Source organism: Lepisosteus oculatus, chromosome 14 (genome assembly GCF_040954835.1).
Source record: "Lepisosteus oculatus isolate fLepOcu1 chromosome 14, fLepOcu1.hap2, whole genome shotgun sequence".
In the NCBI taxonomy this organism is placed as follows: domain Eukaryota; kingdom Metazoa; phylum Chordata; class Actinopteri; order Semionotiformes; family Lepisosteidae; genus Lepisosteus; species Lepisosteus oculatus.
Window position 1 is genome coordinate 9,911,166 of NC_090709.1, and position 12,647 is coordinate 9,923,812.

Consider the following 12,647-nt stretch of genomic DNA (forward strand, 5'->3'; position numbering starts at 1 on the left):
AAAAAATAAATGGAAGGTTTTTCTGAAGTCAGAAAGCCAATTTATTTGGTGGAAAAACTGATTGGTGAAGCTCCAACAAATAAATCCAGTTTATTTGTTTACTTTTTTTTCTGAAACAACTGAATTAGATGGTGTGCTAATATGCAACCTAACACCAGTGTGAATAACTAGAAGAGGGGAGCAGCGCTATTCCAGACCATGGGAGCTTTGTGATTGGCTGGCACAGATCTCTAATTTGCATATCAGATTTGGAAATATAACACTAAATTTAGTGGATTTAATTTACACTCAAGAGTCACCTACTGTGTATTGCCACTTCATTTTTTTTATGAGTAGCTGTGATTACCAGTTGACAGCTTTTATTTGTTTAATTTTAAATTGTTTTGTATTATCACGCTGAATGGCCTGTACTCGAGGTTTGGTAGGGTATATGTGTTTTTGTTTTTTTTCACCAACTGGATTTTTTGCTCTTTTAGTATTTGTCTAGAAGGCTTTCTGAAGTCAGAAAGCCTGTTTTCTGGTAAAAAAATAGATGTGTTTAACAATAATTTTCAAACAATTTAATTGGGACTTTTATGAATAAAAAGATCTTGTATGATAGTTTCAAGAACACTGCTGTTGTCAGCTGACTTTTAGTGAAGCTCTTTCCTCTGGCCACCTGCACAGAATGTTCTTGTGCCTTTAATTTCAAGATGTAAAACCTAACAAACAGTTGCGTTTGTTCATGTATATTTCTGAAACTGTTAAATGAACTACTGTGTGTAAATCTGCAAATGTTGTTTGATAGGATGCTGGATAAGCAAAGTACTTTCTGATTGGTTAGCCAGATATCATATTTGCATACAACATTTGAAACAAAACCATGTGGTCTCTTTCTTATATGCACTGAACGTTACAACCACATTCTTCTACATCTTCTTTATGAGCAGGTTAGTTTGAAAGCCATTTTACACGTTTTGTGTTCAATTTGAAATGCTCTTACATTCTTGAAATCTTGTGTTAGGCAGGATATGTCAGCTTCAGTAAACTTTCTTTACAGGGTTTATTGTTCTTTTAGTCCTTGTCCTTCATATCTTATGAGAAGGTTCACAAGCTTATCTGTCAAACTACAATCTAATGGCTGTGTTTAAATTCCAGGTCATTTGTTTACATTTTTTAACAATAACAAGAAGAGGAGAGCAGCTCCATTCCAGACCATGGCAGCTTTGTGATTGGCTGAGCCAGATCTCTCATTTGCATATCAGATTTGGAAGAATAACACTAAACTCTCTTCTTGCATGGATTTAATTTACACCCAAATATCACCTACTGTGTATTGCCACTTCAGTTTTTTATTAGTAGTTAGGATTGCCTGTTGACAGGTTTTATTTGTTTAATTTTAAATGGTCTTGTATTATCACCCTGAATCGCCTGTACTCAAAGTTTGGTAAGGTACATGTGTTTTTGTTTCCTTCAGGAAGTGGAATTTTTGCTCTTTTAGTATTTGTTTAGACGGTTTTCTGAAGTCAGAAAGCCTAGTGTTTTGGTGAAAAACAAACATCTGTATTAATATTTCTCAAACAATATAAATAGGGTCTTGCATTTGGATATCTTGATATAGCTGTGTGCTTCTGTAGTATTCCTGGTATTTGACTGTGGTTACTTGGGTTCAACCTTAGGTGTGGGAACGTGTCTTTTTCACCCTTTAGTTTCCAATTGATCAGCACAGTATAGAAAATAGACCCATAAAGCAACGTCAGCAGTGACAATTGTGAGAAAAGTGATCACTTGTTTTCGCCCGCTTTCAAACAGAAACCCTTTGCTGTGATAAGAGAATGTGGTAACCACTACACTGCGCAAGGTGGGAATGGGTGACTTGCAGGGAGTGTTGAACTTCGAGAAAGGACTTCTCTCAGGAATATATTTCCACATTCTGAAGAGGAGATTTTCTCCATTTCTGTAGTCTGACTTCCTCTATTGCTAGAGAGCTGTAGAATGTGGAGTCACCTATCCAACTCTAGAAACAGTGTGTAGGTAACAGGTTTGTTACTGCCTGATGAGCACAGTAAATTAATACAGCAGAAGACTGTGAGTATTTGAAGAGAATTAACAATGTTCTACGTCTCGCCACGTTCAATGCTGCTGTCATTTCTGTAATATTGTGATTATCACTGTTACAACCCCAAGTGTCTATGGGTAAAGGGGTGTAACATTTAGGATAATTTTTGGAAGCAGGTGGGTTCTGGTGAGGGACTAGGAAGCGTAATAACAAGGGTTGGTGCAAAGGTGATGATTTTAAGTTGAATAAGTGACTGGTAGGACACAATATCACACAGGGTAAGGAACTAGTGTGGTGCCAAAGAAAAGAAAATAACAAACAAAATGGAGCTGGCTAGGAAAGTGAGGGAAAGCTAATCTGACTACAGAAAACCCGAAACACACGGTCTTCGGCATCTTCAACACCCTAGCCAACCTCCACTGACTACCCAAAACCATACAAGACAAATGGCACTCACCCGTACTAAACTAGTGTTAGTAATACAAAATCAACTTAGTGCGTAGAATGTACCCAACAACCTAAACTAAACTATACACAAAAGTTCACACAAAAACACAAGTGAACCAGGAATACAAATAAGGGAAGAGAGTAATCAACAGGAACAGTGTACAATAGAACACCAAGGTTGAACATATAACACATTAGGGCAAGGTAATGGCAAAACAAGGATAACACAAACAAACGAAAGTATAAAGAAACTAACAGAAACCAACAACACAAGAAAGCCGAAGTTATACGAAAATACACACACAAAGCAAAACAAACCAACAAAGCCGAAACAAAATCAGAAGCGAAGCGATAACCAAAACAAAATGAAGCGAAGCAAAAACGAAGCAGGACCAAAGTCAAACGAAAGGCTTCTCCTTCCTGAAAACCTCCATGTTATATGCTGAATAAGGTGCAGTCTGATTGGCTGAGAGGCTGATTGATGATGATGTCATACGGAACAGTGCTGTAATGGTGGGCCAATGGGGAAGGGAGAACAATCAAAGGTCAGCAGTGTGGAACATAACAAAAAAAAAACACACACAGACCACACACTGGGACGTAACAATCACATTCATCACACATGCGCAAGATCCCCTGTTTGAAATCAGGCAGAAACAGGTGTCTTTTTATCCGCTCAAGTTTTGTACTTCTGCCAGTGTTTTATGGATCTTGTTTCTCTTATTGCAAGAACACGCATTTACCGTGTCATTCATGATTACGCCAAACAGCCAGAAGATCATGGCACCTTTCAGATAGTCATTCCTCTCCTTCCTAAATATCCCTATAGACAGGCCATTTCAGCAGAACTGACAAACGTGCCAAAGCAACCTGATAAGACCAGGTCCTTGGAGTCACTTCTCAGTCAGTTACTGCTGCCGAAATGCGAGCCCTTCCTCCAGCCTGAAGAAGTTGATCCTACATTACTCATATGGAAAATGTATCTACCAGACCTCAGAGAGCTAAGCTGGATCACTTCCCTTCTGAATGACATCTCAGTAACACTCTACCACTCCTCTTTGTGCACTCATGCTGGAACAGTGGGTGGCTAATGCAGACAGCATTATTATTTATACTTACTCATCAAAAGAGGATAGCTGAGAAAAACGTGACAGTATTTAACCTAAATGGCAAACAACAAAGACAGCTTTGCAGCCTACGCATGCTGACGCAGCTACCCACCTGAACTACTACCGCCTACAGCTGCTGCGACCCACTATGCCTTCCTCCAAATCTTTTTCTAGATCTCTTCGTCATACCTTTGCCTACTGCCCTGTCTCTCTCACACCTGAAGAAGGCTCCACGGCCGAAACGTTGTGTTCTCTTTCTTCTTTTTTTCAGCATGGAATAAACCTATTACTTGTTCCTAAATAATAATAATACTATTTAAATACATACAGGTCTTACTTAATATTATTTTGATTAAAAATAGTACGTTAATAAGCAATAAATGGCACATCAAAATATTGTGAAGGTGAAGATCATACAACATCAACTACAAATGTGGAAATTTAACAATTTTAGGATTATAAATTGCATGTAGCACATTAACAACACTACAGTTATGCTAATGTAACAATAGTGTAAGAAAATCCTGACCTAATTCCTTTCAAATGCTGATACAAAATGTGAATGATTTCAGAGTTTTGGGTATTGGGTCTCCTGATAGAGATCAGAGATGAACTGAGGCGTGTGGGAAAGTGTACAGAACAGGTGGACTCCCAATTCCACATCAAGAGGCTGAGCACAATGGAAGAGTCCTGTACACACAAGCAAGTCTTTGACAACATGGACAATCAAAACCTACTGGTATGATATTATATTCTCTCTGTGGTGTGGAAAATATTCACTACTAGTATTCTAGGTTACAGATAGGTCATTATATGACAGCTTACATCTGATTAATAGGATCCACCTCTGGCATACTTTCTTTTTTTAGTTTATAATGTATAATCTTGCTGATCTTTTAATGCCAAAATAAAGTGTTTTACAAAAAGCTCCATGTTCTAAAAAGTTACTACAACTTTTGAACTTTGAAATATGGTCACTTTGTATTCTATGACTGAGCAAATACTGTAGAAAAGTGCAGTTAATATGTGAAAATGTGTAATGGGTATGTCTGATTGGTTGATTTGTGAAGATCTAGTAGTAGTTGATGATTAGCCATATGTTGATTACAATATTGTATATAATGTACTATAATTTGTGACTACTTAAATTACCATCAGCTGTGTACCTCCAGCTGACCTGTAAACAAATATATGAGAGAGGTATACTGAGACGAGAGGAGCACTGAAGACTTGAAAAAGCTCTCGCATTAGATTCTGTGTTTTTGTTGTTCCCCAGATTTGTTTTTAATGTTTTGTTTTCTTTTTCTTTTGAAGTTGTTGCGTTTGGTTGTTTTTTTTTCATAGTTGTTAGACTACTACAGGGATTTACCTAGGTTCCTGGAAGACTTCTCGTTTTGTGTTTGTTGTGTTTTCGGGTTATAACATTTTATTTTCTATTGATAGGACCCCACGCATTACTATGGGAGTAGTTAACTTTAGTTCTTACATTGCACCTGAAATTACCACATAAACTACTACTCTGTTTCCCTTTTTTTAAAAGGCACAAGTGAAGTTTGTTTTTCCTTGCTGCTGATTGGTAGCTACAATGGGTCAATTGCAATAAACTTATATACAATAAACTCCACTGAAATTTGTCAGCAGCTCTGTACTAAACCTGTTCTCAATTGCAACAAACCTAAAATAACAGCTGCTGCCCATTAGATGTTACTGCATTAGGAGTCTAGCTTAAACCACCTCTTCATAGGTTTTAAGCAACTCAGTAGCGGACTAAGCAGAACAATTGATCACATTAGAACTGTCTTGAATGTAATGGAAATAATGTACTCATTAATTAACAAGCTTATGCACCACTTGCTTGAAAATTATTATTATATTTAACTAAAATTGCTTTCCAGACACCACAAATATTCACAATGAATGTTATCATAACACATATTTAGTAATACAAATGTTATTTATTAATAATTAAGTTCCATGTATATCTTTATTAGTAGCTGTATTACAAGTAATGCATATACAGTCTTTATTATAGTTAGTTTTCAGTTATCCTGGGGAGGGAAGAGAATGGAAATTAAGGAAATAAAAATTTAAAGGGCTTTTAAGTCTTCAATGTGTTCTGTCATAGCTGTGTGTTGTCATATCTGGGTGTTAATTTAGTATATTTGTTGTATTATTTATTGTGATTTGACACTACACTTGTGTTTCTCAGGAGAAAGCAGTAAGATTTTTTTTTTTATTTGAGGGTACAGAAAATTGTATTGTACGGCCAAATGTAAGGTTACATTAAGAAACCCTTATTGTTACCTTTTGCAACGTTATTTATTTAAGACGGTTCTTCGGAATAGTGTCCCTTACGTATCTGTGACTGCAGTCCAACAATAACGGTGCTGAAATAGCCGGAATGTGTGGGAAGAAGATGGAGATGGAACAGGAGGCTTATTCAGTCGATAGAAAGGTTGTGTCGGAATGAACACACTACGGTTATGGTATTGGGTTTAAGAGCATTACGATCCTACAGTCTCCTGATCCATAATCAGATGCGTTATCCAGTGCACCACTGGCCCTTGTACCGCATTCCTCAAGTGCACCACTGTGAGCTTGCACCGCTACAATAATAAATCACCCCAGTCCAAATTTTCTCAATAAGGTGCATGTTTTCTATGTGTATTTAGTTAAACAGTCTTTCATTTTGTCTGTTTTAAAAATTGCATCTCTTAAAAACAGACAAACGAGTTTATGTGTCGCGCTGAAATTCACACATGAGGGAATTCAAACGAAAGAAATCACAGAAAAGATATCGCGCTTAAAAAGAAATCCAGAGTGCAGACACCGGTGATAGAAAACAGAGCTTCATACGATGCATGAGATGCTTTACCTCTGAACTAAACTCGGCTCTTTAATCGTGTTAGGAAGAGTGAATAGCCAACAGTGTACATTTTAAAAATCAAAGCAAGACAATGAGACAAGAAGAGAATTCGGAACACGAGCCTCTCTTTCATTGTTTAATGAGCTTTTGATGAACGCCTAAGTGAAAGACAAATTCACTATTTTCACTTTGTGATTAAAAAACACTTTTATCACACGTTAAGCACTCCTGATGGTGTCGAATAGTTCTCTTTTCTACCCTCATCATTTGAGGATCCCCAGCTAAAATATCTTTTTAAACTACAACAAAATTGCAATATTTTGAATACTATTTAAGTTTACATAGTCACATTCCCGGTGATATTGACTTAGGCACTCAACTATTAACTTCTTGTAGTTAGCCAAAAGTTTGAAATCTCTGCAACTATCAGGATGCTTAAAGACATCCAAAGAAACCCCATCATATTTAGGGGAGATGGTGTTGAGGTCAGATTAATTTGAAATGCGTCTCTGGGGACTTTTGATTTACCAACGTTATGTTTAACTGAAGGATATGCTGACTGACTGTGCCATAGAAACTAACGCACATCACCTTTTTTCTACATTCACAGGTTTTTGACTAAAGACAAAAAAATCATTTTTGTTTCCTTGCCAGCTGGCAGTAATTCCTCTGCACTGACAAATGAGTATTTTATCTTTCGCAATTTGTATGGATTTTTTTAAAAACAAGTTGCTCCAAAAATTAAATGAACACTTCCATTAAATTTAATGTAGAAGCATGTTGCTGTCCATAATGATAAACTGTGTGGCAAGACTGGGACTCAACCCCAGGATCTCCTGTTTACTAGGCAGGCACTTTAACCAACTAAGCCACAGCATTCTCGCATCCTAGTGTTAATCCCGCATCAGCAGGGTCAGCTTGTCGGCACGCCTGTCTCCATTTGGTGGTTTGAGCTGACGCTGCCATGACGTTCCCATTAAATGCGACCGAGAATACTCCAACCGGCGCGCCGCTACGCCTGCTGTCGGAGAACTAAGCCACGGCACTGGCATCAAATATCCCTTTTACAGCCACTTGGACACATCTCAATTGCTCTGAGATACCTGTATTCAGTGTGCGCTGAGCCTGCTCGCTGAGAAAAGTGACGAGAAATGGCTTATGTCCAAGGAGTTCAATATGCTTTTTATGTTCAATGGGGTGTCCACTACAGCTAACACTGAAGCGCAGCACAGGCTCTGTGGTTTGACATCTCACAAGGTAAATGTTGAAATTGTAGGTGGAAGAGGAAAATTACCCTTGAGTATGGGGAAAGAGGCAACTCATGTCCGGAGGGGGCTGAAGTGTGTATGGAGGTGGCCTAGTGGTTAAGGCAATCTCCTCTTAATACATGATACTCTGCACAAGTAGGTTTGAACCCCATTCTCCTCGAGGAAGGGCTTTGACACATTTTGACCTTTTTAAACTTGGTGTGCTTTCGTTTTGTTTCTTCGCTCCTGTCCTACAGCAGTAATATTTCTATAGGTGTATGATCATGGTAGGCTGACAGCAGGAACACGTGGCCCACAAGCAGTGACAATATCAGAGGTGTCTGCAGTGTGTTGGTTTGTAAGCAACGATAAAATAACTTGACATGGAAGCAGGTGTGCCTGCATTAATACAGCTCCATCGAGAGGAAAAAGTAACACAAGAACCGACATAAATTCAACAGCACGTTTCTGCAGCTGAAAACAGAACATACTCCACGTGATGATTGAGCTCACAACCTCGGTATAACTCCACTATAAAAGCACCACAACCTGACCAATTGCGCTACTGGAGCAGCACAGCACAGTAGCACATTTTCCTCAGTGCACTCAAACAGTGTTTCTTCCCTAGCCTACCAGCTTCAAGACTTTTTTAAATTGATCAAAGATTCATTGGAAAAGGTTTGTTGATGGGTCAGGTGGGAATCACACCCAGATTCACTGCTTGCAAGGCAGCTATGTTCATCATTATACCCAGGACTGGCGCCAGGGGAATGATCTGTAGGGGGGGGGGGAGGTCTGAAATCCTGAGGGGGGTAGTGATATTTCGGTTTAAATGGAGCCATTGCAACCATCCAAGTGAATTCTCGCAAGCATGCCACTGATTAGTATTTCATGTTAGAAGATAACGACAAGCAATCTGGTATTTAGTGATGAAGAACAGTTCCACGTTCATCAGAACTCACGTGATTATTTTTGCCTGGAGCATCAACCATATGTGTTCATTTTTGCAACAACATCAACGGTAACGAGGTTCTGAATCATTAAGAAATCATTGTAAAACCAACAGAAAGTAGAAACTTCTATAACTACAGTCCTAGTTATATAACGATTGTAAGTATAAGGATAAACTACTGCAAGGCATTGGTCCACCTGAGCAAATAAGGTCATAATAATATTGACACCCCAAAACATAGACACTATGTAACGTGCTGTTCCTGGACAGATAGCCCTCCTGCACATTAAACAGTCTGATGTAGTAACTGTGAATTCGGGGTTAGTGTAGTTATCTGACCATTGACAATTTATCCAAAACTGAGGGGGGTGGGACTGTTCAGTTGAGGGGGCGATTTTGGCATGCCAGTAACATTTTGACAAAACGTCCTAGAGTTACGAAAACACTTACTTTGTGTATAAAGTACATTGTGTACACACTGTAAGTTCAGAACGGGAGAAATACTGCTCAATATGGGATCCTGTCCAGGAATATCAGGGCTGTAAGGGGGTCAGATCTATAGATGTAGTAAACACATTAGTGGAGACAGTGTGTCTGCCCTCTGTGTGAGAGCCAGACAGGAAAAATAATCTGTGGTCTGGGAAGAAGAGACCCTCGTTGGAAGAGCGGTGCTTCTCACAGGAGAGAATGAAAAAAAATATTTTTCTCCTTGGGGGAATTAAAAGCACTTATGGGGAGTGGTGTGATGGTAGTGCATCTGATACCACATCAAAAGGTTGTGTGTTCAAATCATGTTGAGATCGGATGATGTATGTTCAGGTTCAGCTGGTGCCGAACCCAGGAATTAGACCATGCCGTTTGGTTTTATCTGTACACCACATAGATAATCTAAATGAAATAACAGAGCAGTACAGGACACGCATTCAGGAAATTACACAGCAAGTCATTTTGAACATGACAAGAGAAAAGGCACACTGCACATCCGTGAAACATCACGTCCGACTTTAGAGACAGTTACATCACAGAATGGAAGTTTCAGGCCCCTTTTTCATTACAGGTTCAAACTAACCTGAAAGTTACAGAGTTTTAGGTCACTTTTGTATTAAAATGTGTCTGAAGCCTATAAATATAATTTGCCCTTTTTTAAATTGTGGATGAAATCCAATCCCATGTACCAAGACCTTACAGTATATTCATGTTAATTAAAATGACTAATGCTATTGGACATTAGCTGGTGCTTTTTGTAACGATTTGCTATTTCATGCTGGAAAGAAGGAAACCTGACCAACGTTTGCTTTCAGGTGCGGTTCATTCACATAATGGACTTCTATTTCTGAGTAGCCTGATTTAAAAACACACGAACCCGGTAGAAGTCGAACCTCCAATCTCATGATGCAAAATCAGACGCGTTATCCATGAAACCACTGGCCAATCATGTAACTGAATTGCACCATGGTGAGTTCAGCACTGCAACTAGTAATTACTAGTAATAGTAATAATCCCATCCTAAATTTCTAAGTGAGAAACGTGTTTTCTACATTTTTATCAGTTTTAAAATATCATCTCTTTAATACAGACAAAGGGTTTGTGTTTCACTTTGAAATTCTGATTGATTTAGAATTCAAAGAAAAAGATGCTTTCTTCAACAACGCAGTGCAATTATGACATCTTTCACTCTACTTCTCTCTTGTAGTAAAGCAGACCTTGCAGTGTGAGCATTTACTCTAGTAAATTAGGTCATGTATCATGTTAAATCACTTCTTCAAAACAAAACATTCCTGGTGCACGTTTTCTCCATGAAAAAAATACATTTTTCCCTTACATGATTTCTCTTTTTTTTTCCATCAGAGTACAGAAAGAAGAAAAAAGGGAAAAGCAGTGTCGCAAAAAAACTCCATCGCCCTTGGGAGATGTCAAGCTCATCGGATATGAAAAGTGCCCAATAAAAGCAATTATTTTTCATTTATCTTAGCGTCAGGGCTGCTATTGTGTGTAGAGGAGGCAACTTGCTCAGCCAGCAGACTCACCGCTTACTGAATACAGGTATGTTTTGAGTGTCATGCTGATCGTCTTATAAATGCAAAAGAAACTTTTAAAGCTGATAAAGTTTTCCATTGTAATTTGCATGTAGCTACAACGTCCCTGGAAGAGAGATTTTATCAGTTGCACGTAATCAGTATTTTTTACTTTTTGTTTAGTACTGGAAATATATATTTTTTTAATTTTTTTAAAGAAGATCTCAAGAAGTATTGCCAGGACCTACCTTTAGCATTCAATAGCGATATTAATGGATCAGAAATGTAAGGTAAATTGGTGATCTGAGCCAAAATAGTCCTTACACGCCTCCTGGAACAGTGTTCATATTCATAGCAAGTTATATTCTTTTTCAACCCCAAACGTTGCTATTGCATTAAGCTTTGTGTGACCATTAAAGGTTTCGGTAGCTTCTGGAGAGCGCACTTTTCCAAACTGAAACCTATAAGAACATTATTCAAGACGCACCATGTCCCAGAATCATTCATCGGGACTAGGATTAATATCAATGGAAAGTACTTCAAAATAAAAGATTTAACTGAAATATTAAAAGAGTAGGAAAGCATTTAAAGTAGAAAAAAATCAGTTCAGATGATATTTAATTTTTTGAGAAATGGGCACATACATCAGCTCAGTGAGCAGTGCGAGGTGCTCTTCTGGAGATGATGTTAAATTAGTTAAAATCATGTGATAGTTAAAAAAGCTTAATACTTAGTTAAACAGCCAGCACAAATGGTTGCATTTGTGATTATGTCACTTCTCTACTACAGCAACGTCGGTAAAAGACCCTCTGAAAGCAGTAAAGCTCTGCACAACTGAATTCGTTGCTATTTGGAGAAATCCACAAACTCGTGTTTTTCATGTGCTTTAAAAGACAGCCATACTCACCGACAAAATAAAGACACTGCTGCTGATTTTTTCCAAAGCACAGTTGACCTTTCTGAGCCAATTGATGAAGCTCACCCAATGAATACTATAGCAGAAGGTGGAGGAAAGTGCAACTTTGTAACTATCGCAACCACAGGAACAACTGCAAGAAGTAGAATCAATTTCCCATCGAATGGTGGTGTTGTTTGAGGTACGCGATGTGAACGTGTGCAGAGAATCCCACAATCTCTTCAAAACTTGGACAAAGTATTTCTGATAGAGCGCTGTGCGCAAAGATTGAATAAGCTTTGCTCCTGCCGATGATTCTGCGTGAAAAAGCACAGCATTCAAGTTTCACAGACAAATGCACCATGCCTACTGTAGCGGCGAGGCTTATTAATAAGAAAGAATTAAGTGTTCTGAGCCTTCCCAAATGAGGCCCCATTTCTGTGTTCATCTCTGTGGTGCAGCCACAGAGAAACTATTCATGCAGGCTGATTTAAGGTTCCTGATAAGGACAGCTCCCAAAGGGGATGCACTTAGCTAAGCCTGGCTATCATGATCAATGGTCATCCATTGGTGCCTATCTGTCTAGGGAGTGCCAGTTGGACATCTGGACTGCATTCCTAAGTGTCAGGAGTAAGTGACTCATATTTCACCTTGATCAACCAATCAGGGGCTGGTAGGGCCTAGTAACCCACGTGGGACTCTGATGCCCATGGAACTTTCAGCCAATCAACGAGCTGAAGTTCCTCCAGGTAAAAACAGGCAACACAGAGAGCCTGAGAGATTCAGTAAGATTCAGGGAGATTCAGTAAGATTCTGGAGAGGATTCTGTGGACTGTTCTAAAGGGAATTCAAAGGAGAATTCCAGGGCAGGACGGCCCAGGAGCAGAAGGCTCCCAAGGGCAGGACATTCTCGCAGCGTGCCTCCTGACCATCCTGAGACTCAGCTCGGACAACCACGGAACGGCCAGTGTGTCCGAGTGCCAGAACTTTCCTTTGTTCTAAGAGTCTAGAGTGGAGGTTGCCAGAGAGTAACCAGCAGCAGGCCTCGTGAACAGGTCAGAACTGTGGACAGCTGAAT

At 39.0% G+C, this 12,647-nt stretch overlaps 2 non-coding genes across 2 annotated transcripts; both read left to right on the forward strand.

The window, feature by feature from the left end:
* Positions 1-456: 456 nt before the first annotated feature.
* Positions 457-514, forward strand: LOC138243819 (U7 small nuclear RNA). Its single transcript, XR_011192437.1, has one exon. It is a non-coding gene; the product is annotated as a U7 small nuclear RNA (small nuclear RNA).
* Positions 515-1,460: 946 nt separating this feature from the next.
* Positions 1,461-1,518, forward strand: LOC138243881 (U7 small nuclear RNA). Its single transcript, XR_011192499.1, has one exon. It is a non-coding gene; the product is annotated as a U7 small nuclear RNA (small nuclear RNA).
* The last annotated feature ends 11,129 nt before the right edge of the window (positions 1,519-12,647 follow it).